The 21,723-nt window shown below is 49.4% G+C and overlaps 1 protein-coding gene across 4 annotated transcripts in view; it reads right to left on the reverse strand.

The window, feature by feature from the left end:
* LOC106747717 (TOX high mobility group box family member 3-like) overlaps positions 1 to 21,723 on the reverse strand; it is an 83,836-nt gene that overhangs the window by 41,217 nt on the left and 20,896 nt on the right. Inside the window, exon 1 of one of the 4 annotated variants that reach the window (XM_014625532.1) lies at positions 13,373 to 13,549. The exons of the other annotated variants lie outside the window; for them this stretch is intronic. The gene's annotated coding sequence lies outside the window, so the exon portion shown is untranslated. Of the gene's footprint in view, positions 1 to 13,372; positions 13,550 to 21,723 lie in introns of those variants that run through there. 4 annotated transcript variants of the gene reach the window in all.

A 21,723-nucleotide genomic window follows, 5' to 3' on the forward strand; every position in this document is an offset into this window, starting at 1 on the left:
AAGATACGTAATTTTTATTTCTTTTTTACCATCGGGTCTAATAATTCGCGCACAGCTGTTAATGTGATTCGCGGCTCGTGTCATATTCCACCTCGTTTACTCGTCTCTCTCTCTCTCTTTCTATTGGCCGTGCGAGCGATATTTCAATTAATTAGAATCACACGTGACTTAATCAGAGACACGGTAGTGTCTCACGCCGGCGATCACCGGTGACGACGCAGCATGCAAAGTTTAAGTTGAGAAAGAAAAATTCACGCTTGCCTGAAGTAGAGTGTCGTTCAGCGACGGTAGCCTTCTCCGTCGACCCGTTATCATCGCGAATTCGCCGAATCATCGATTCAGCGCGCGCTACATAAGAGTATCGTGTTCTATCCTCTCCTTGGCTCAGCGATTCACAGTAGCGCAGCGAGAAGGCGCGCACGCGAATCGATGCGCGACCTCGGATAATAGGTTATTTGTGAACGCGCGCGGTGACGAGTGCGATAATGTCGTTGTGCGTCAGGAAAATGATGGTACGATCGTTCGTCCGATGCTCGCTCTATGACGATGAAGTAACGCGACGAGATTAGATAAAAGATACGTTTTAATCACGGAGAACCTCTCGTAGCTGCGATCTCCTTCATCTTATTCCGACAGTCGCAGGACGCTCTCTCTCTCTCTCTCTCTGTCCACGACGCGACTCACGGCGAGATTTATCGGCACAGCTACCGCGCGTACCTCGATCAGGCGGTAAAACGCGAAAATCGGGAAGGGAGGGGATCACCGTGGCAAAATCAATTTTCCGGAAAGAGTAAGCGTCTACCACCAGCAGCTATTCACGAGCCAGAGGGTCTTGTGCGCGAGCACGGTCTTATGGATTTTCTCAATTCGTATACGGAATTCGTACACGAGGTCGGAAAGGGAGGAAACGGCTTAATTGGAGCGCCGCAAACCGCGCTACTAATCCAGGCTTGTTTAGTGCTGGCTTAAGTTATCCGAACTAGTTAAGTCTAAAGTCAAGTTGGTAAGTTCGTGTGTAACCTGCAAATCGAAGTAAATCGTCCTAAAGGGCGAACCGAGGCAACCTACTTCGGAGGTACTTACCTCTCGTGACTGTCCTCGAGGAGACAGACACAGAGAGAGAGAGAGAGAGAGATAGAGAGAAATATCCAGCCCAACTACTTTTTCCCCGCCGCTGCAAATTCCATCGTCGCGAATTTGTACCTTTCGAATTTTTATTCGATAAGAAAAAGCGTTTTTCTTCCTCCTTCCCTCTCTCTCTCTCTCTCTCTCTTGGGACCACTCCGCAGTCTGCGGTCGATCGCGCATTCGCGGAGGAACGCGAAAAAGACGGGGAAGACGATGCGCGCCGTATACTTATGTTATTTTCGTAACGCAGGACGCGAAGGAGAGGGACGGAGTCGGTTCTCCCCGCCATTATTTCTAATTCCACATCGTTGTTCGTACGTACGTACGTCGGTTTCTTGTTTCCCGCCGCGGCTCTCTGCGCAGATCGCGATACAAGCACACATTGTGCTTGATACGCCGGTGCTCATGAGACGAACGGAGGACCGACGAACTGTCACTGTCGTCGCGCTTTTCGCGCGCGAAAACGTCGCCGCCCGAAGCGCAGAGCGGAGTTCCTCCGGTCCTCCGAGGAAGAAGCTGTCGAAGCGTCCTCTCTCTCTCTCTCTCTGCTCTCCTTCGACGCGATGCATCGACGCATCCGCGTTCGGCCGATACCGCGCGAGAGATCGCAGGATTTGCGCAACGTGCGCTCGTCTGTGTAAGACGGAAAGCCAAAGAATTCCCTCGACGGAGGAAGACAGATAGATAAAGAAAGAAAAGCGAAGCATGAGAGGAGGGAGGGAGGGGGAAGGAGGAGCGAAGGCACGATATCGCCTGTTCACCTGGCAAAAATGTAATCGGGGTTATTATCGGTACGTAAATTACAGAAATTATACGGCGCTCGATAGTATCGAGCCCGTAGGTCGGGTTGTTAACATGCTCGTAATACGCCACAATTTTGTTTTCGCTCACGAAAGATAAGCGACCTCGCCGGGATGATAATGCATAAACCATAACTGTAAGATAAGCGCGTGATACAGCCGCAAATAAACGACTCGGGAGAAGAAGAGAGAGAGAAAGAGAGAGAAAGCTCTCGAAAGAAACGTATTCGCTAGTAATTCGACGTTCCAATCGAACGGGCGATTATTAATCCACGGATGTTTGCGCAGCGCATGGCGCTATCGAGGAAAAAACTTCCCGTACAAGCTGATTATACGAACAAGTATCGTCGGGCCCGTAACCCTCGCGAACTTCCATCTCCGATGGCGCGGAACGCATGCAAACAAGACGCGAAGCGATACATGCGTGCCGCGGCTGCGTTCGGCGCACGCACGGGGCTTCGCGCGCGCTCCTCTCGCGGATTTATTCGCGATAAAATTCGACGTTTCGGAGCGCTAAGTTGCCCCCCCCCCTTCCGTCTCTCGATTACCCACTAAGCTGCGCGTTTCCCGTTTTCCTTTCCGAGCTTTAATGCAGTGCGCGCGCGCGCAAGTTTAAACGACAAAAGTTCAGGCTGATTTGACGTCGGAACAAATACGCGATAAAGACGAAACGATAAAAGTTTTAACTGCCGACTGCCGGCCGCGCGCGCGCGCCAAGCGGGCGGTTAAAAGTTAAAACATCCGGCGGAGCGTAAAAAACGCGTGACGCAATTGACGATGCCCGGGAGGATCGCGCGGGCAACTCGAAGATCGCGCGATGAGATCGCGAAATTTTCGCGGGATGGGGGCTATATAAGCGTGGAAGCCGATCTCCGGTATTTCCGATTTTGCGTTAATTGCCCCGCGCCGCGGGAGATCCGACATTGTTATTATTCCGCGAGAAGTGGCTTCTTTCAGCTACGCGCGTACCTCCGATACTCACGCGCCCAGCACGATACCGCGTTTCTCTCGTTAAACGCATCGCGAATCACGCGACGCGCATGCACCGGTCGAATCCATCCGGCCGACTGATCGATCGATCGATCGATCGTACCCTTGACGGCAATCTTTTTCTCATCCACCGCTTTTTTTCCCCCGCGAGAGCTGCCTTCGCTTTTTCCGCAATGGACACCGCGCGCGGCTATGTACGTTTTGCGTTCGCGTCGATCCTTATCTCGTTATGCTCCTCGTTAACCGAGGAGCACGCGGTAACTAAGGAACGGTAATTAAGAGTATCGGAAGTCTCGGGTGCATCAACCGACCGGGGCCTGGGAAAATGTCGTCGAAATCGACCGACGAGAGCGAATACGAGCGAGCGAGCGAGCCAGCTCGCCCAGCTGGCCGAGATCGCATCGCGTGCTTCGACATTTATCTCGAGTACACGCTCGCGGAAAAGCAATCCGAAGTATTTAGCCGTTGTCTTGATCTGTTTACACTCGCTTTATCTCTTCTCGGGCTCGCCAACTTCTCCGCGGGGAAAACGAAGAGACGTCGCGAACGAGAGATGGATATTTATCTTTTTCTTTTTCGACTAACGGAGTGACCCTTTTGTTTCAGATACATGCGCGGGAAGAAATTAGTCTTCAATCAACGTATTCTTATATCTTAAGCAAAGATGTTATAATATTTTTTAGAAGACCTTTAGCCTCGATTTCATTAAATTTGCATCGGTGCAAATATATTACCCGCTCTCAACTCAAGATTCAAAATCTTCTAAGGATATTATAATATTCTTGCTTGTATACGAGAATACCTATTATTGATTTAAGACGATTTTTTCTGAGTAAATACAGATAAATGGAGCGATAGTTAGTAAATTAATGAAACCCAGAGAGGAAAAAAAGAGAAAGAGAGACGTCTCGCTGTTATTCGTCTATCCGTCTCCGTTGTTCCTGAGATTTCGAGATTACAAGCCCCGCTAATCGCCGCGACCGCGTTCGAGGCCGCGCGAGGATCGATACGGACGTATTCTTCCGCGCGGCGAAAGCGAGCGCGTTTATTTTTATGCGCGCGAGTAATCTCTCCCCTTGCCGAGGTACTTTCGGTGCGTCGTCAAACGACGCGATTATTTCTCGGGCTTTGCAAATACGTCGCGCGATGAAACTTCTCTCCGGTTCTCTTACTTCCTCACCGCGACTTCCATCGCGTTCGTGGAAGGACACTCGCCGCGGCGTCTTAATCTTCCAGAGAGAGAGAGAGCAGATCTCTCCTTTTTGCGAGACCCACCGTCGCAACGACGGTGTTTTCCACGTGCAATTGTAGATCACGCTCCTTTGTTGCGCGATCGTTTCGTAGCGCACATATAACACACGTACTAAAGATAATAAACTGGAGATTAAAGCGGCAACGGGAACACCTGTTAGGACCTCGCCCTTGTGACTTGGCGTGCGAAGCGAGCGAGCGAGCGAACGTTGTGCACGAGTCGCGCGCTACCCACCTGCGTTCACGCCTACGCGCGCCATGCGTCTCGAGCTGACGACAAGAAAAAGAGGCAAAGCGAAAGAGACAGGAGAAACGGGGGAGAGAGAAAGCGGCGAATCGCGATATTAATCTTAGATAAAACACAATTCCGATCTCTGAACTCACATTTCCGAATTCGCTTCGGAGCGGCGGGCGGGGAGGAGGAAGAAAGCGCGGAACGGGAATATCGCGTTCGCGTTACACGTCAATACGTCGATCCGAGATGGGAGAATCGGCGTAATCGGCGCGATCAGCGGTTACCGATCTCAGAGAGATCTCATCGAAATATCGGCCGTCGACGGAACCACGCGCCGTCGGCTTGATCATTAATTAATGCCCGATAATTATTAATGGTGCCGTTATCGGCGTGCGTACGATAACGACGAATGCGCCGTTCGACGGTTGATTGCGGAGACCTCGCGATTTTACAGCGAATCAAAAGGACGCGCCTCCAAATCGCCAGGACGATCGCGTGCCTATAAATATCGACATTGTATCGACGTTGGCATTTACGCGGACCCGCAGCGCGCGAACGAGCGAGCCCGGCAAACTCGCCTGCCCACTTTTAGACCGCCACTAAAACTTTAACGATCGCAGAACCAAGTACGTTGCATTTATACTAGTAGGTAAGCAAACACACGTTTGTCCCATATAGAGTAGAAAGGAAACCATCCACGGCCCCGCGGCCGATAAGCATCGGGTGATTATCAACTGTGCAAACGCTCCGGCAAAGAAATTTGTAAAATCAACATTTACACGAGGTCTTGAAAAACACCTTAATGGATTCTCGAGCAAACGCGAGGCAACGTGGCGATACTCGACGTCGTGGGGCTTGATTCTATCGACGTTATTCGTCGGCCACGGAGGGCAACGTCCCCTATATTTCAGATCTTCCTTTTGTATCGGGTCTCTTTCTCTCTCCCTCCCACCCTCTCTTTCTCTCTCTCTGTCTTTCTGTCTCTCTGTGTCGGCAACGACTGGCACAGTTGTATGCTTTTCGTCAGCGTTAGCCGACATAAACGTATTAATTTTAATCCCGACGCAATGGCGCACACACACACGCCAGAAGATCGTTTCGCAGCGAGACGCTCGTGAACGGATTTACTGTATACTTTTTGCGCGTGGGAATACGTTATTGAAAAGAAAAAAAAAGAAGAAAGAAATGTAAAGAAAAACAGGAAAGAATGAAAAGAGAGAAAACGAGAAAGAGAGGAGGAAACCGTAGGAGATTGCTCGCGAATTGCGTCGTGTTTTAGATCGACGCGGGAGGAAACCGCGGTTAATCTGATCTATCGCTAACGCATTGTACGGTTAAGCAGGTACAGAAAAGAAATCTTCTCTTTCACGGACGGAGACAGAGACAAACGCGCGCGGAGAGGGCACGGCGAGGGGGGAGATACGAAATGGGGATAGAGGAGCGTAGAGGTGGAAGAGAAATAACCCGAGAGGAAGGCAGGATGGGTAAAACTCCGTTCCGCGAATGAAAAGTAACCCGAGAGAGGTAGGTAGGTAAAGGTAGGTAGGTATATCTATGTGTGAGAGTGTGTGTGTGTGTGTGTGTTTGTGTATATATATATATATATATATATATATATATATATATATATATACACACACACACACACAACGTGAGCACCGCAGAAATTGCAATTACGATATGCGGCCCCTCTCGCGCCACTGCTTGCCTTGTTGGAATCTTTTCATCTCCATCTCTGACCTTTTCAACGAGGTGGACGGACGGTATAGGTTCTCTCTCTCTTTCTCTCTCTTTCTTTCTTTCACAGTTCACGTAGTGTCTTTCTCTTCCCCCCTCCCGCCCCTTCTCTTTCTCCCCCTCTTTAAAAAAGGAGTCGTGACTTTGTTCGTGTCAATAGCGAGTCGCGTGTTTACGATTGCAGCGTACGGCACGAATTTCATCATGCGATTTTACAAGTATCACCGTCAAAGATATATAAATTCCGAGGAAAGGAGGGAGAGTGTGTCGCAACGCATTCGCGCGCGCGCTCCTAATTGGATTACATATAATTCCGAGATAAAAATATCTAATGGCATACCACTTGTATCAACCGCGATGCGCGCCAGCTTGTTTCCACTCTTTTAATACTGTAACGATAATAAGCCCGCAGAGAGCGCGCTCGTACGTCGCGCGAGCCTCGGGCCGGTCTAACCCGACGCAATACGATGACGCAACGCTCGCCGGAAATACGTCTATCAGCCTCGCGCTGATAAGAACGATAAATATTATTGCACCGTATAAGACGATAAACTTGCTACATAATAATAATAAAGCGCGATATCGCCCGGACGAGAATCATCGAACCGTAATGTTCCCAGATAGCTACAAGACGGAACGCTCGCGAGGCGAAATGTAACAAACAGAAGTGGCGTGCCGGGTATCTAAAGATCCCGTTTTGTCGACTGCATTCGGACGAGGGTTGCACGACAGACGCGACACGGCGGTCAATTTTGCTTCCGCGCGCAGAGGAGCGAATCGGAAGCGAGACGGAGGGGAGATTTGGGTGAAAGATAAAGACGTATATATATATATATATATATGTAGATACAGCGAGAAAGGAAGGAGAGGAAGAAGGGGAGAGAATGGGAGGAAGGAAGGAAGGAAGGAATGAGAGAGAGAGAGAAAGAACGAGAGAGGGCAGGGTGGAAAGAAGGTGTTCCTCGTAGCCACGGGATCTTTTGACCGTAGGAAATTGTCCGGGTAGCCGAGCTTTCCAACCTCGCGTTGCCGGTTACGCCAAGGAGCAAGCAACAAGTGGGGATCTGAAATACCCCGCAAATCCCTTCCACCCTTCGTACTGTCGTACGAAGCTGCCCTCACCCGTTCTCTCTCTCTCTCTCTCTCTTTCTCTCTATTCCCAAGCGAGACTTTTTTCTTCTCTCTCGTGCCGCGTTTCCTCCCGGCATCCTTGCGCTTGATACGCTTCCGTCGTTAAATCTTTCGTTCGACGCTCGACCCCTGGGTGCTACGACGGCAATTGAGAAACAAGCGTTTCACACCGACGACGAGAACGGGAAAGAACAGTAGGAGGGGGGGAGGATGGAAGAGACTTACCGGTGATACGCGCAACGTGCCGGCTGTAGTGAAAAAAATCGGTGCTACGAGTGCCACGGCGGAATCGGCACGAAGACAAAGAGATTGAATCTGATAAACGACGACGTCGAGCTGGCCGGCGGAGGGGAAATAAAAGAAGCCCCGTCGTCTTCGTCGGGTCCTCGTTCTTTCTTACCGCGGGAGAGACGCGATCGCCGATGCAAATGTATGCTTCGAGTTGCACATAGCCCTTTATCTCGAGAATACCCGCCGCTGATGGGGGTGAGTTTCGGTATAAAGGAGCCGGGGCGATCTCCCCTCCCCCCTCCCCTCCTTTTGCCGTCTTTTTCAGCTCCCGAGATTTTTCGAGCCACAGCGGCACGTCTCAGCTGATTGTTATGCGTCCGTGCCGCAACAATGACGATAATCGCAATAAAACGGGCACTTACGTACGATCGTGCAATTAATTCCGTAAGAAAACGACCGTGGCCAGCGGCGAAGCGCGACGGTGGAAAGATCGAATTACGAAATTATCGAGCGAGTCGACCGTGGGATCCCGCGAGCGATACGAACGCGGTGTTATAATACGCGCTCGCGATCGTGCTCGCATTCTTTCGCGTCCCGTTTCGTTCGATTCGCGAGACGCGGCGAGGCAACTCGAGCGCGAAAGCGTACCAAATACTTCCATAGGAGCAGCAGCTTCGGGGAGGAAACAAACAGCAACGCGTGTTGTAACGGGATTAATTGCGCAAATCAGTCGCAGCGATTAAATAATCATAGATGAACCCGAACGGAAAGGAGCACGGTAACGATATCGCCGCGAGTCGATAAACACCAATTGCGTTGCGAAATCTTGCGAGAAAGTGCGAGTAGTTTTGTTTCTCTCGCGAGAAAGAAAAAATAAGGGGACAGGAGAGGAACAAAAAAAAATATATATATCGTTATCGCTACACGACGAAGTTATGGCTCGCGCATAGACGAAGCCCTACGACCCGCCCGTGCAGCGTCACATTACGCGTGAAATATGACGACCGAGACGCCACGCATGCCTGTGAATTTCGCTTAACGGAACGTTACGCCGGCATGTAGATCCCGCTGAATTGTCGCGCTCAACGTCATCGACCAAACTGATCGTCGATCGAGCACACCCAAGTGTTCTCTCTCTCTCTCTCTCTAGCTATCCGCCTTTATCTCTATCAATTACAACGGTAATAAAGAAATAACTGATCGTCGATTGTGACGACCTTGGCCGCTCGACTATTAATATCGGCCTTTCGATTTTCACGACGCAAGTTATTAACATTAATAACCGCCACGTGTGCGGCACGTTTCTATGCGCGTGTGCGTACACACCTCTCGTGGTTGCCTGAAAGACGATTTCTGCGGGATAAATGTTATATAACGCGATCGTATCGATCGTTCGAACGATCGAAAATACGCCGGGATATCGAGCGCCCGCGAAGTGACGCGCGCGAATGCAACTGTAGCCGGCGAAGTGTGCACGAATGTTTTATATAGAAAGCGGAAAGAGAGAGGGGGAGAGAAAAGGGGAATTTCTACAACGAAAACGCGGAGTCACACGGTGGCAAGTACAAATAATCACCGCGAGATTTTGTTACACGAGGCGCGAATTCCCGATGTGTTGCGCGGAAGAAAAGAAGATACTGCGCAGCTCGGTTTAGCTGAGAATGTTTTTGCCGCTGCAACTGAAACTTTGGTTAGCGTTGCTAGGTAATATAGGCGCCGTACATAGTACGTGTCTACCGTAGCTAAACTTGTATGTGTCCATACATACACCGGCTAAATCTCCATTGTAACGTACGAACAAGTTTAGCCAGAGTATAGACGTATATTAGGTACGGCAGCTATGCACTCAGCAACGGTAACGAAAGTTGTAGTCACAGCGGCAAATTGTTACCTGCGGAAAAAGAAAACCTTTCCTTTTCACGTGCCGCGCGTTCTCGCCCCGATCGCTAATGATTCGCGCGTGGGAATCTCCGCGTTCCCCGTGTGTCACACTCGTTCGCTTTATTAAATTTTGATGGAGATTCCCGTGGATAAAATGTGGCCGTGCGAAAGTGGCGCGTTTATCTCAACGGGAGATTTCTGTTCTGCGAGCGGCGCTTATCGCGCCTTGAAAAATTTAGGCGGGCGTTAAAACTTTTAAACGTCATTAATAGAGCGGTCGAGCTCGGAACGGGTAGCCGTTGATAGGACGGAACACGACGACGACGGTGATACTACTCTCTATCGTTGCTTCGTTCGATATTATTCATGCATATTAAATAGTCCCCGTTCACTTTGGAATTACGTTATCGTTTATAAACATGTCGCGCGTAATAGCGTAAGGACTACTACTCTGCGCTCTCTCTCTCTCTCTCTCTCTCTTTCTTTATCTCGCTCTCGTCGTCGTCGATGTTATCAGATCGGAAGCGTATCGAGGTAAAGAGGCACCGTATCATTCTCACGTGGAGGGTTACTCATATATTACACAGGACTGCGCGCGAGGGCGGTGAGTCATCCAGATATCGCCCATCTAGTTATACGCACGGGCTATTTAATTTGATTACGAAGACGAAATTACATCAATGACGCGGGATATGATAAATTGACCGTGCGATATCGTAGTTAGAACGTCGACGTTAATGCGCTTTGTCTCTGGCGAGTATCCCAAGGCCATCTTTCGCTCGTCTGTTCCTCGTCGTCGTTGTGAGATGCAACGCGCGAAAATAATATATTCGCGATAGTCGTTCTGTTGCAATACTGTTACCGACCTTTTTACAAACGTTCGTTGCAGCATTAATGTGCGAAACCTCGCGAAGCATCGCCAGACGGAAAAACCAAAGGAAAACGAGAGATTCTCGGCGAATTTCACGGACGATGTATTATTTCACGATGCGTGCGCGAATCGTTCAAGTGACTCTCCGCACTCCGTTGCCACCGGCAGCTTTTCGTATTCGGACTTTCACTCACTGCAACTCGCACGTAACGAGATGTGCCGGCGAAAGAAAGCGCGAGAGAGAGAGAGAGAGATAAAGTGTACGACGGAGAGGAGGGAAGAACGGAATCGAAACTCGCGTTTGCTCGCGAATCGATGATGAACGGTACGCATCACACGATACGCACACGTCACTAATACGTTGAAGTTCTCAACGTCGACGGCCTCACGGCGTATACGTTTATCTACTACGTGCACCTTATCATGATTCTATGCTAAGCGAGCAGCATCCCATTACGCTTTATTCCTATCCTACGTATTGTCAATCATAAACTCATTCTAATTTCCTGGCTCTCTCTCTCTCTCTCTCTCTCTCTCTCTCTCCACCTCTTTCTGTCTATCCATCTCACTCTCTCTTTCTCTTTTCCTCTTTCTCTCACAATCTCTCTACCTCGAGCGCGAGGGCATGAAAATGATGAAGGGAAAGGGCTGATAGCTCACGATCTACCGAGGAGTACATTGTGTTTATAGGCAGGGCCGTAAAGCAGAGAGAAAAGCGACGAGGGGCGCGCAATAAAAACAAGGATGGCGGGTATAAAACAGCGTAATGGAATTCGAGCTAACCCGCGGCCTCCCTTCTTGTAGCCTACGCACCAAACTCACTCACCCACTCATTCTCTCTCTCTCTCTCTCTCTCTCTCTCTCTCTGACGTTCGTATCCGGTATTATCGGACGCGTGATATCGAATATTTGTCTTTTTTTTCTCTTTTCTCGTTCCACGAAGAGTTTACGAGATGAAAATGAAATACCCGCTCCACGACGTCGCGGAAGTATTAAATGACGCTTCGCTCACCGCCCCCTCCTCCCCCCTTGAAACTTATTCACGTCCACATTTTTACATCTTCTCCACATTTTGCTACCTGCTGTACAAGCGGCCAAAATGTTTGGTTGTTTTAGCCGAGATAGGCGTCGCAACGTACATAAAAAGAAGAAAGGAACGGAGCAGAGGTAGAAAACTAACGGTTAACGGGGTGCGATCGATGTTCAACAATAATGCGGAATGCTCGTCGCGAACGAGGAAACGCGTTTAACGTTTGGCGGACGGAATTCCCGCCGCGTATTTCGCGACACTCATGTTTGTATCGATAACTTCGGAGCAAGACGGAAAGGGCGCGGGAAGGGAGGTAAGGACGGACGGAGATGGAAGGGCGATAGCTTTGTACCGCCGATCCTTACGTACTCGCGCGATAGATCTTTCGGATTTAATTAATGAAAACTCGCGAACTCGATCCATTCGCTTTAATTACGCCGGTACTTAAGGCGTAACACGAAGGAAGTTATCGTCGAGTTAACGTCCCGCTTACCGGATTAGGATCCACCAGACCCCCCCCGTCCTACCTCACAACCACCCACTCACCCATCCTTCCTCTATCCCTCCCACCCTCCCTTCCACCTTACGACTCTAAACGGAAGATTACCGCGTGAATTCCTGCTCGTTCTAATTATTGCGCCAGCCACTTTGATCATCTCTTTCTCTCTCTCCCCCCTCTCTTATTCTCTTTTCACAATCTTTTTCCTTCAGATAATCATCACGGAATTACAATTACCAAATAGTCTACGTTGTACTTCTACATCGCTACGGTAACGAACCGTTGCGAAGGTAATGATTACACGACTCGAGGCGCGGCTCTCTCTCTCTCTCTCTCTCTATCGGGACAATTTGTGATTCCGATGTATCTTTTTATAGCTCACTGATTGATAAGGCGGATAATGGAGTTTTCGAAGGGACAGGAGTGCCTTGACCCTCGGACCCGACTCCGGGATTTGACCTCGAAACCACAATCTACCGTTACGCGTATATACATCCTCAAATACTGGGAAACGTTTCGTGGGACTGTTGGCCGTGCGATTGCGCATTATACCAGCTCAATTACGATCACCGGTCGTACGACGATGTATCCGCCACGATACGTCACCGCACGGCGATTAATATACAAACGCCTTAATCTTGGACAACGAATTGTAATGAAAAAAAATAATAATAATAAAAGAGAAACGGGGAGGAAGAGAGAGAGAGAATATCAAGCGCTGTGTGACACCACGGATTTCATCATCCGAGCGTACTTCATCCGCGCTGGATAGTCTCCTCTCTTGACGTTGACCTCGCTTTATGTCTCATAAATATTTCATTTGGCCTTAAAATAGGTAAACAGCTTGCGCCTTCGCGAGCACGCGGAGGCAAGGCAAATTCGATCGCGCTTGATTCGACTCCGGACTCCGACCTCCGCTCAAATTGTCCCGTCTCTTCCTCCTTTTTCTCCCCCCTCCCCCTTCCCCTGTTCGCTTTCCTGCAGGAGTTTATCTATTCGAGAGGAGCGGAGGAAGTTTCTGAAATAATAATACGTTTGTGTACCGTTGGCCACAATGGAGGGTTAAGCTCGCGGCGTCGGCATCTCGGGCATTCGTAGTCGACCGTGACTCGTGGTAGCGACGACGTTGTAACAATGATAACCGGTTTCTCGCACTGTTCGCCTCCCCACCTTCGATTTGCTGCCAACTTTGCGAGTCATCGATGCGAAGGTAGTACGTAGCGCGAGTAGCCTTTGACCGGAACGAGATGGGGGGGAGGAAAGGAGAAAGAGAGAGAGAGAGAGAGAGAACAATAAAATAAGGAAGGAAAAAGAGGGAGAAGAAGAAGGTGCACATCTAGGCGTTTTCGATCTGTCGTACAATATAGCGATCGTCAACGATTGTCACGGGACCATCGTCGCGGATGACGGGGGCGAAATCGGGCGGAGGGGGAGGGGGGTCCAGTATATAGGCTCGAAAAAGATCCGTGCACGGCACGGAGCATGAGCTCTATGATATTAATGCTTATTCAGTACGAGCGAATGAATAATGGGCTGCTAGTGAAATACGTCGGGACATAAATATTGTATCTGGAGCGCTATATATTACCTGTATCGAATATATTATCCGGCGTGTTCTCTGTTCTCTGCTCCGCTAGCTCCTATCTGATTGAGATTGTTGCCATGGGAATGGTCGGACTTGCTCATTTGTTTGCGTCGTGGCGGCCATTTTCTGGTCACCACCACCGTCGACTGTTCGTTATGCAGTAAGCCTCTCTCTCTCTTTCTTTCTCATCCTCTCTCTCTCTCTCTCACTCTCTCTCTCTCTCTTCTCGTCCTTGTTCGGTCCCTTCGCTTGTACGGACTTCTCTTTCGTGCATAAAGTACGAACCCGTCTTTTTGTTTCTTCGAGCAGCGCGGAGCGGAGAGGAGCGGAGCGGCGCGGCACTTCCTCCTCCCGTTCCGCTTTCGGAATTATACACGCTTCGCCGACGTAACGCGATATAGCCCCTTATCGATTTACCTTCGAGTTACATGCGACAAAAGAGGGTGGCAGGAGGGAGGAGGAGAGAAAGAGAGAGGGAAAAGGGGGACAGAGGGGGAGAGAGAGAGAGGACTATCTCGGAAAGATGCTCTCGCGATCCATCGCGCGTCTCTCGATATTATTCGTTATAAAAGAGGGAATATACGTGACTACCAGCAGCGGCCTTGCGACATCAGCGCACCCGTCGATTGACCTATCGCGCGAGTCGCGCAATCCGCGAGAGAACATTAAACTAAATTACGAGATTGTACGCTCGACGAGTCGAGGATTTCTCTTTGTGTCGCGGGTACAGGGAGGGGGAAGCTGGTAGTAGCAGTAAGATCGATCCACCTTCGAAACTGGAACGATCGCTTAGAAGTTGGATGATCGTTAAAAAGACGAACCTCCGTGAGAGGTGGTAAGGGATGGAGAAGAAGCACGTGATGTAGACGTTATCCGCGTGCCGATAACGTACGACGTCATCGTAATTTTCATAATATCGAGTCGGCTGTCCGACTGTATCGCAAACTATATCCCGCTCCTGCGGGATCCCGACCGCGCGTCCCTTCCTCCTTCGCGAATGCTGAATCTACGCGCGATCGCGTTTTGTTGCCGCGAGCCCGGACCTGACCAGCCCAACGTCTCTCGATTCGCATCCCTTTCCTCCTCCGATCCTCTATCTCATCTCGCCCCTCTCCCCCGCGGGCGATCGATAACTCGAAATATCCTACTCTCCTAAACGTTCGATTACTCTGTACACTGTCCTTCTTCTTTTTTTCTCCCTATCTATATTTATCCGCCTCTTTCTGCGCTACAACGAGCCCCCTCCCATCCTTCGCATATTCTCCGGCACGACGAAACGTAATCATTTGCAATCCCGCGTAGAACCGCTTTGAAACTTCCTCGAAGGAATTTATTAAACTTTGACTAAGTCGCTTTACAAAGTTTCACCGTCGGGGGAAGTTGGCGGGGCCGAGACTGGGGCCGAGGTCGGGGGTAGGGTGAGTAAAAGAGAGAGAGAGGAGAGGAGAATGGAGGGGCGAGCGATCGAGCCAGGAGAACGCGGAGGAGCGGCGAGGGTGCGGGGGTGCCGAGGTGGAGAAGAAACTGACGATAGGAGCGGGAGGCAAGGAGTGATAGTGGTGGAACGATTGGGGGGCAGAGAGAGAGAGAGAGAGAAAGGACGCGGCAGAAGGTGGAGGTGCCACTGTCGGCGGAGAGGTGGAAGTGGGGATGCAAGGGGAGAACGAGAGGAGGTGCGGGACAGACGATGGAGGAGAAGGTGGTGGCGGAGTGTGAGGAGACGGCGGTAGAGGAGGTTGGAGAAGGAGGATGAGAGAAGTTACTTTCCCGGAGAAATAAAAGTTAATAGAGTTCTCTACCTCCTCGTATTCCACCTCTTCCACTGCTTCACCATCGTACAACTTTCACGAAAGTTATTATATCTTAATTTACTATTGGGCATTATCTGGAATTTCTCCGACGTTTCCGTTTTAATGCGCCGCAGGATATAAGCAGAAAGTATATCGCCCAGCCGTATGGTCCGGGAGAGAAACAAAAGTGCTCTTATCATGCTGCTTTATTGTGCGCGACTACGAGCATTGTCGATTCTTATTTGAGCGGAGACGGGGGGGGGGGGGNGGTGTATAAAGAGGGTTGGAAAGAGGACGATGCGTCTGTTATATACTCAAATCAAGAAAGTGCTTCTTCTGCTTCTTCTTCTTCCTCCCCTTTCTCCTTCTCCCCCTCCCTCTCTTCCTCTCTTTTCCTTCTTCTTCTTCGCACACGGTCCGAGGATGTTCGCGCGAGGTCACCGATGAGAGAGCGCACTTGAAAATCGATATCGCGTTCGCCGAGCGAATTTTACGTTAAGAGAGCTCTCCCCAGCATCTCGTTGATCCTACGCGTTAATAACTCGGCTCGATATCAAGAGAGAGAGAGAGAGAGGGAGAGCCGTTCCACGATACTCACGGTGACACTTAAACAAGTATAAATTCAAATAGGCTCATATGCCGTGTCGTGGCGTATATCTTGGCGCGAAATTGCGAACCGGTCAAGGGGACAACTTTGTCAACTCCGAATTACCCTCATCCCCGTGGGAGCCTAACAAAATCTAACGATTTCGGAATTGCCGGGTGACCGCCGAGCGAGCTGATATCGCGGCGATGATCCGGGACATCGAGACGTATCTGAAAGTGCCTGTACACGTTACGGCACTCAGATGCACCTGCAAACTACACGCTTTACGCGTTCCGCAAACGAGACGTTTCATGGTGAATCACTCGTCCCGTCCGCTCACTCGCTCGCCGAGGTGCCCGGCGAGTTCCTTCTCGATCGTAACAATCGCACGGCCGGGGCTCGATAGTCAGAAACAATCACGAACTAAAGACTACGACATTGAAAGTGCAAACCACGCTACTCGCTAACGTTTACGGGCCGGCGTTACAAGGTTACCAGCTTCACCACCGGTCAACCTCTACCTTCGCTCGGACTCTTCGCACGTACACGCTAAGATTTCGGCTGCGTATCGAGGAGGAATGCCGTGTACGCGCGTACAGATGATGCATGAATGCGCGTCCATACGCTAAACATCTGGCGGCTGAATTTTTCCGCAATACCTGAGAAACCTCTCTCGGTTCGCTCGCGCGGCTAATTAAGTGCCTCAGCGAGCGAGTGGATCAACATGTCGACCGCCATCCTGATTTCCATTAACTATTTCAAAGCCCAATTAAAGTTTGAGCAACCAGGGACGCGTTAAATAACTGCGATTCCTTATTTATATACCTGTTAGCTCGTCCTGACGGCTTCCTATTGGCTTTACGTTTAATTTGTTGCGCCATTGATTACGTCTTATATGCAAATTAACGAGACGCGACCGGTCAACGGTGACAGTCACAATATGTTGCTCGCACGGCTGAACGTGATTTAGTATATCCGCTTATATTCTGACTCGTGTGAAATGATAAGAAATAAAAAAAGAATAGGTTAAAGTTTGCGAACTTTGCGCTGAACGCGGCGCGATCGGCCCGCTCGTAGCGACGCGAAGACACTCGCCGTTGTAGCGCCACGTCGTAAGTTGAAACATAAACTTTTGTCCAGACGGACGTTATCGAAAGAAACGGACTTCGCACAGGTGAAGCGCACCACTCGTTGTCGAAAGAAAAGAAGTGCGGGGACGAAGACTGCACAGAGCGCAGCGAAGTAGTATATTACGAATTTAGACGTATTACACTGCAGAAGTGTCTACCTTGGCCATCGCGACTTTAACGCCCGTTTTAACGGCTTCCGGTGCTCAACACTTTCAGTAGTGCGAGGCTACTTTGTATAAAATACCGGATATACAGAATGAATTTGAGCTCTATTGACAAACTCACAGGATAGATTCTATATATAAAATATATAATATATAAGAAATTAAGGAAAAGAGTTAGAAAAAAGTCTTGGTAAATATACGTCCTGAAATGTTTAGTTTCTGAGATATAGCTGTCGCAATCTCAGTTAAAAAAAAAAGGAATATATATCTTATTCATTGAATCGTGTTTTACAAAAATAAGTAATTAGACACGTACTGTTATAAAAATCGCTCGAAATAATATCTGTCTTCCATATCAGTGCACGATTGACATCTGTGGAATAAAGTCGAGCGTATCATCGCAAATCCAAATGTGTTGTTTTAGCTGAGGCTATTTTTACATATTTCTTGTCGTTTTAAATGACGTCATTTAACACGACTGTACATGTTACCTTGTAATTTAACATGGTTAAATGTTTAAAATAACGTAAGCTAAAGCGGCAAGAAACATGTAAAAAGAGCTTCAGTTCAAATGTGTCAGTTCCAGACGTTTATGCGCGTAAAAATAACACACTTAGATCTGCAGTATACACGTGCGAATATTGCATCATTGTTTCTAATGCTGTTCGCATGCCTTGTTGGATTGTTGGAAGCAGCTTCATCTGGCTCATTTTTCCGGAAATATCCAAATTGATAAGTTATTATCTTCAAAGTACCGATAATAAAAATGTATTAGCATTCTTAATCCGTTTATCGCAACACATTTTTTTCATCATTGTCATCCTCTGAAGACCATGTTTCAAAAGCTAAGCTCATACGGACATGTATGTTGACTAAAACATTTCACTAATTTTTCAACGTAGAATCTCTCCTGCAAAGTTTACCGGTAGAGTTCAAATACACCTCTCTGCAAATGCATCGGCGGACGCATCGTTGCTCCGCCCATTAGCGAGTCAAGTGTCGAATCGTCAGTCACCGATGAATGACGCCGATACGTTTCATTAATTCGCGTATAAAGCGTAACTAACAACGGCGCGTAAGCAAATTAAGATTCACGGCCGGTTAAACGGGGCGGGCGCTACAAAAAAAACGTACACATGTCGAAAAAAGCCGTCGTCGATTTATCACGTCATCGGTTACGTGATTTTCGCCGAGACTTTCGGCGGAGATTAAGCACAGCGACGCGTCGCAATCCCCGCGACTCGCGTGCCGCGTGCGATTAAACGTACGCGTAGTTGACACGCAGCGTATACTTACACTCTCTCGTAAATACGTAAAGCAGGATGCGTAAAGTATCTGGGTTACGAGGCAAGTTATCGAGCCGGCTCGGCAGTCACGAGGTGGCACGCGTGCCACCCTCGGCCGTCTCGCGACCGAGTCTCGTTCCAATTAATCGTAATTATCTCCGGCTTAAGCGCCCGTCCGCCCTTGCCGCCGACGAAAAGTATATCGCAACTTTGCTCGCGCGATATCACGATGACACGAGCGGACACATCACGCCGGCGGTGCGTTGACACCGCGAACGACACGTTCGTAACTGTCGCGACGCATAAACTCCTGTACACATAATGACCGATAACGCAACGATTTCCCTTCCTGGCATATGTAGAGGCCCGAGATATCCGCTTGTACACCGCGCGTACAAGCCGAACAACTGCGGGACGATATATATTGTGTCTTCTCGTATCGTCGGAAGTAGGTCGTAGAAAATGGATCGCGCGCGACCCGAGCGTGTGAAACACGCGCGTACGTAAAGTAACTACGTGCTTCAATAAAGCCTCAACGCATTCGCTAAACTCGTCTTTCGAATCGTTCTCACTCCGTGATTGGATACGTGTGTTGATCTGTCATTTTGACAGCTCGACGTATCATATCGTGTCATATCGTAGCATATCAAATTATATCTCGTGCGTATCGTCGCGTCGTATCATTTCACGTTGTATATCCAGATACGACGAGCGGAAAGAACGACGACGATCGGAGAGACCGGCAAGTTTTGCTTCAGTAAATGTTAATAACTGAGGCTTTATTGGAGTTTAATATATCTCCGGGATAACTTATGATGAGCGCGGTCCCTTTGGCGAAACCGACACATCAAACGTGTCCGGCGCTTCATCATGCCGCGTTTCGCCGGTCAATCGAACGCTTCACGCCCACGCGGAGGTGTCCAGGTGAAAATGATTTCCGAGCGAATGAAATCGCGCCCCGTCGCGCTGAGCGTATTCGAACGTACGGAACTTCTACGTACGCGCGTATTCGTTCGATCGATCACCCTGCAATTTACGATAATCGCGGGGGCATCTGCGAATAAATCGCGCGCTATCGTTTGTGCCGGTATAAAATTTGATTTATCGCCGACATTCTCGATGAGAGAGAGAGAGAGAGAGAGAGGGGGGGGGGGNGGGAAGGAGGGTGGAAGAGGAAGAGAATGCGTCGTAAAGTATCAGTGGAGTCGCCAGCGGTAGCAATGGCGCTTCGAATTACATATATTTCGAGCTCGAGAACTCCGGGGAGTCGGCCGCTCGCTACAAACTCGGACAATTCGCACGTTTTTCCCCGGGAGCGAAAGTAATTAATGTTAACGCGATAAAAATACACGTTGACGTAAAAGAAACGGCATTAGGGCCAGGGCCGTGTCTCCCTCGTTCGACTCCTCGGCCGGCGACTCGAGCTGAGCGAGCGTGCACACGCGCGCGCGCGCGCGCGAGCGTACATTTTCATTGTGATCGTAAAGTGAAAGTAGTCGAACGGGATTATTTCAATTCAAACGGCACAGGCGGAATATAAAATATACCAAGGATTCGTGCCTCGTAGAGACGGAGGAGAGACTGTGTTGCCTCTCCCGGGATATGTGCCTCACTTTACTCCGCGTTTGTCCGCGTTTGTTCGTTTCGCCAAACGTTGTAGCTCCCCGTGTAGCCCCTCTCTCTCTCTCTCTATTCGAGCGGAGGCTCCGTTTATTTGGACTCGCGAATAAAGATAAGATAAATCGAGAACGTTTGCATGTACACGCGGTTGTAGCCGGTACAACGACAAGAAGCGGTACGAACCATCGATATTCGACGATACGCGTGTTACAACGCTTGATAATCGATTTTTTTCCCAACCGGTCCCTCACGTCCCTCCCTCCTTCCTGCCCTCTCTCTCTTTCCGCCCTCGGTTTTCCTTCCATCCGTCCTCCGCCTCCTTACGCCGGAGTTTCGTCGTCTTTCTCGGCTACCTCCTCTCCGCGTTTGATTTACGACCATAAGTTATAATATTTGCGCCACTATTGTATGGTAATACGTACGGTAAAAAATATGTTAATGGTTGCCATAAAGGAGATATACCGCGTATATATGTATCCCATTCCGCGCCATATACTGTACCCCGGCTACATAAACTGTGCGATATATATCACCCGCACTTCCCCCTCCGTTTGCGTTATTCCACGTATTCCGAAAAACACTTAATGGTCTCGCGACAAGTTTTAATGCGATACACACACACAGTGTACTTCCGCGTGTACTTCCGCGATCGCCTGCGTTTTCGGCGACGTCTTATCTCGAATATCGACGGGAAATCGGTGATATCGCGAAAATCATCGCGTCCGCAATAGTATTAGCTAGGATTCCGAAAATCAAAACCCGGGGATCGTCTTGGGTTTTGCGTTGATCGTGAGAGAGAAGTAACGAGAATCTATAAAACTGTAGCGCGCAAACGCCGCTCCCGATACGTTCGCAATAGTTCGATGCAGTTAAATATAGCCGTGCCTCGATCGAGCGACTTCTGCATAACCCTATCTATGTATATATACATAAATATTTGCATACATATGTACATATGCATATACATATGGACGGCCGTATTCGTATAACGTTATTTCTAGTTTAACAAGTTCCCTCCGGTTTTTCTCGCCGCTCTCTTGTCAAGAAAACGATTTCATATTTGACAGAAACTCGGGGCGGCGCACGGACGCGTCCCTCTCTCTGTTTATGCGAACTAGGACGAACTCGCGTAACAGTCGATATGTTACCCTGTTGGAACTGCAAACGATCGATTCCGGCCCGCCGTGCAAACACACGTGAGCCGTTCGCCAAACAAAAGCGTTTTGCACGAGCCAAGTGTGCACGCTTACTTAAGCGCACTCGAGAGAAGGGGGGAGGCGATATCTAAATGCACGCGTCGACATTGATTGAAAAAAAAACCAACTGGGGCGAACGTTCGACCCCCCCCTGTGAGAAAAGGTACGGTCTAATTAAGGTGTATAAACAGTGATCCGCGAGAGACCGACGCCGGAGGGTCGAAAGGGGGTGAAGAGTGGCCCCTTGAACGAAGGTACACGTGCAACGCAACAATAATACTGATGGTCGCTTCGTTATCCGGCCTATTATCTTTTAATTTCGTCGCGATTTTCGGTCACGCGATTGAGATATCGTAAGCATGGTAGATCAGCAGCGCCGAATTTTGACGTTTAATTGCGAGTCCTCCCCGAGACGAAACGCGCCGCGAGGAGGTGTACCTCGCGTCCGGATGAGCGGCGTAAGACCGGGTTTATCGCTCAATTATCGATCAATAGTGGCCACACGCAACGCAGCGTGTTTGCGAAGCGCGCTGTTTCGCCCGAGCGACCCTCCGATTCTAGGCGGGCGGACTCCCTTATTGA

The sequence above is a fragment of the Dinoponera quadriceps genome, unplaced genomic scaffold, assembly GCF_001313825.1.
Source record: "Dinoponera quadriceps isolate SergipeBrazil2010 unplaced genomic scaffold, ASM131382v1 scaffold1395, whole genome shotgun sequence".
Classification (NCBI taxonomy): Eukaryota; Metazoa; Arthropoda; class Insecta; order Hymenoptera; family Formicidae; genus Dinoponera; species Dinoponera quadriceps.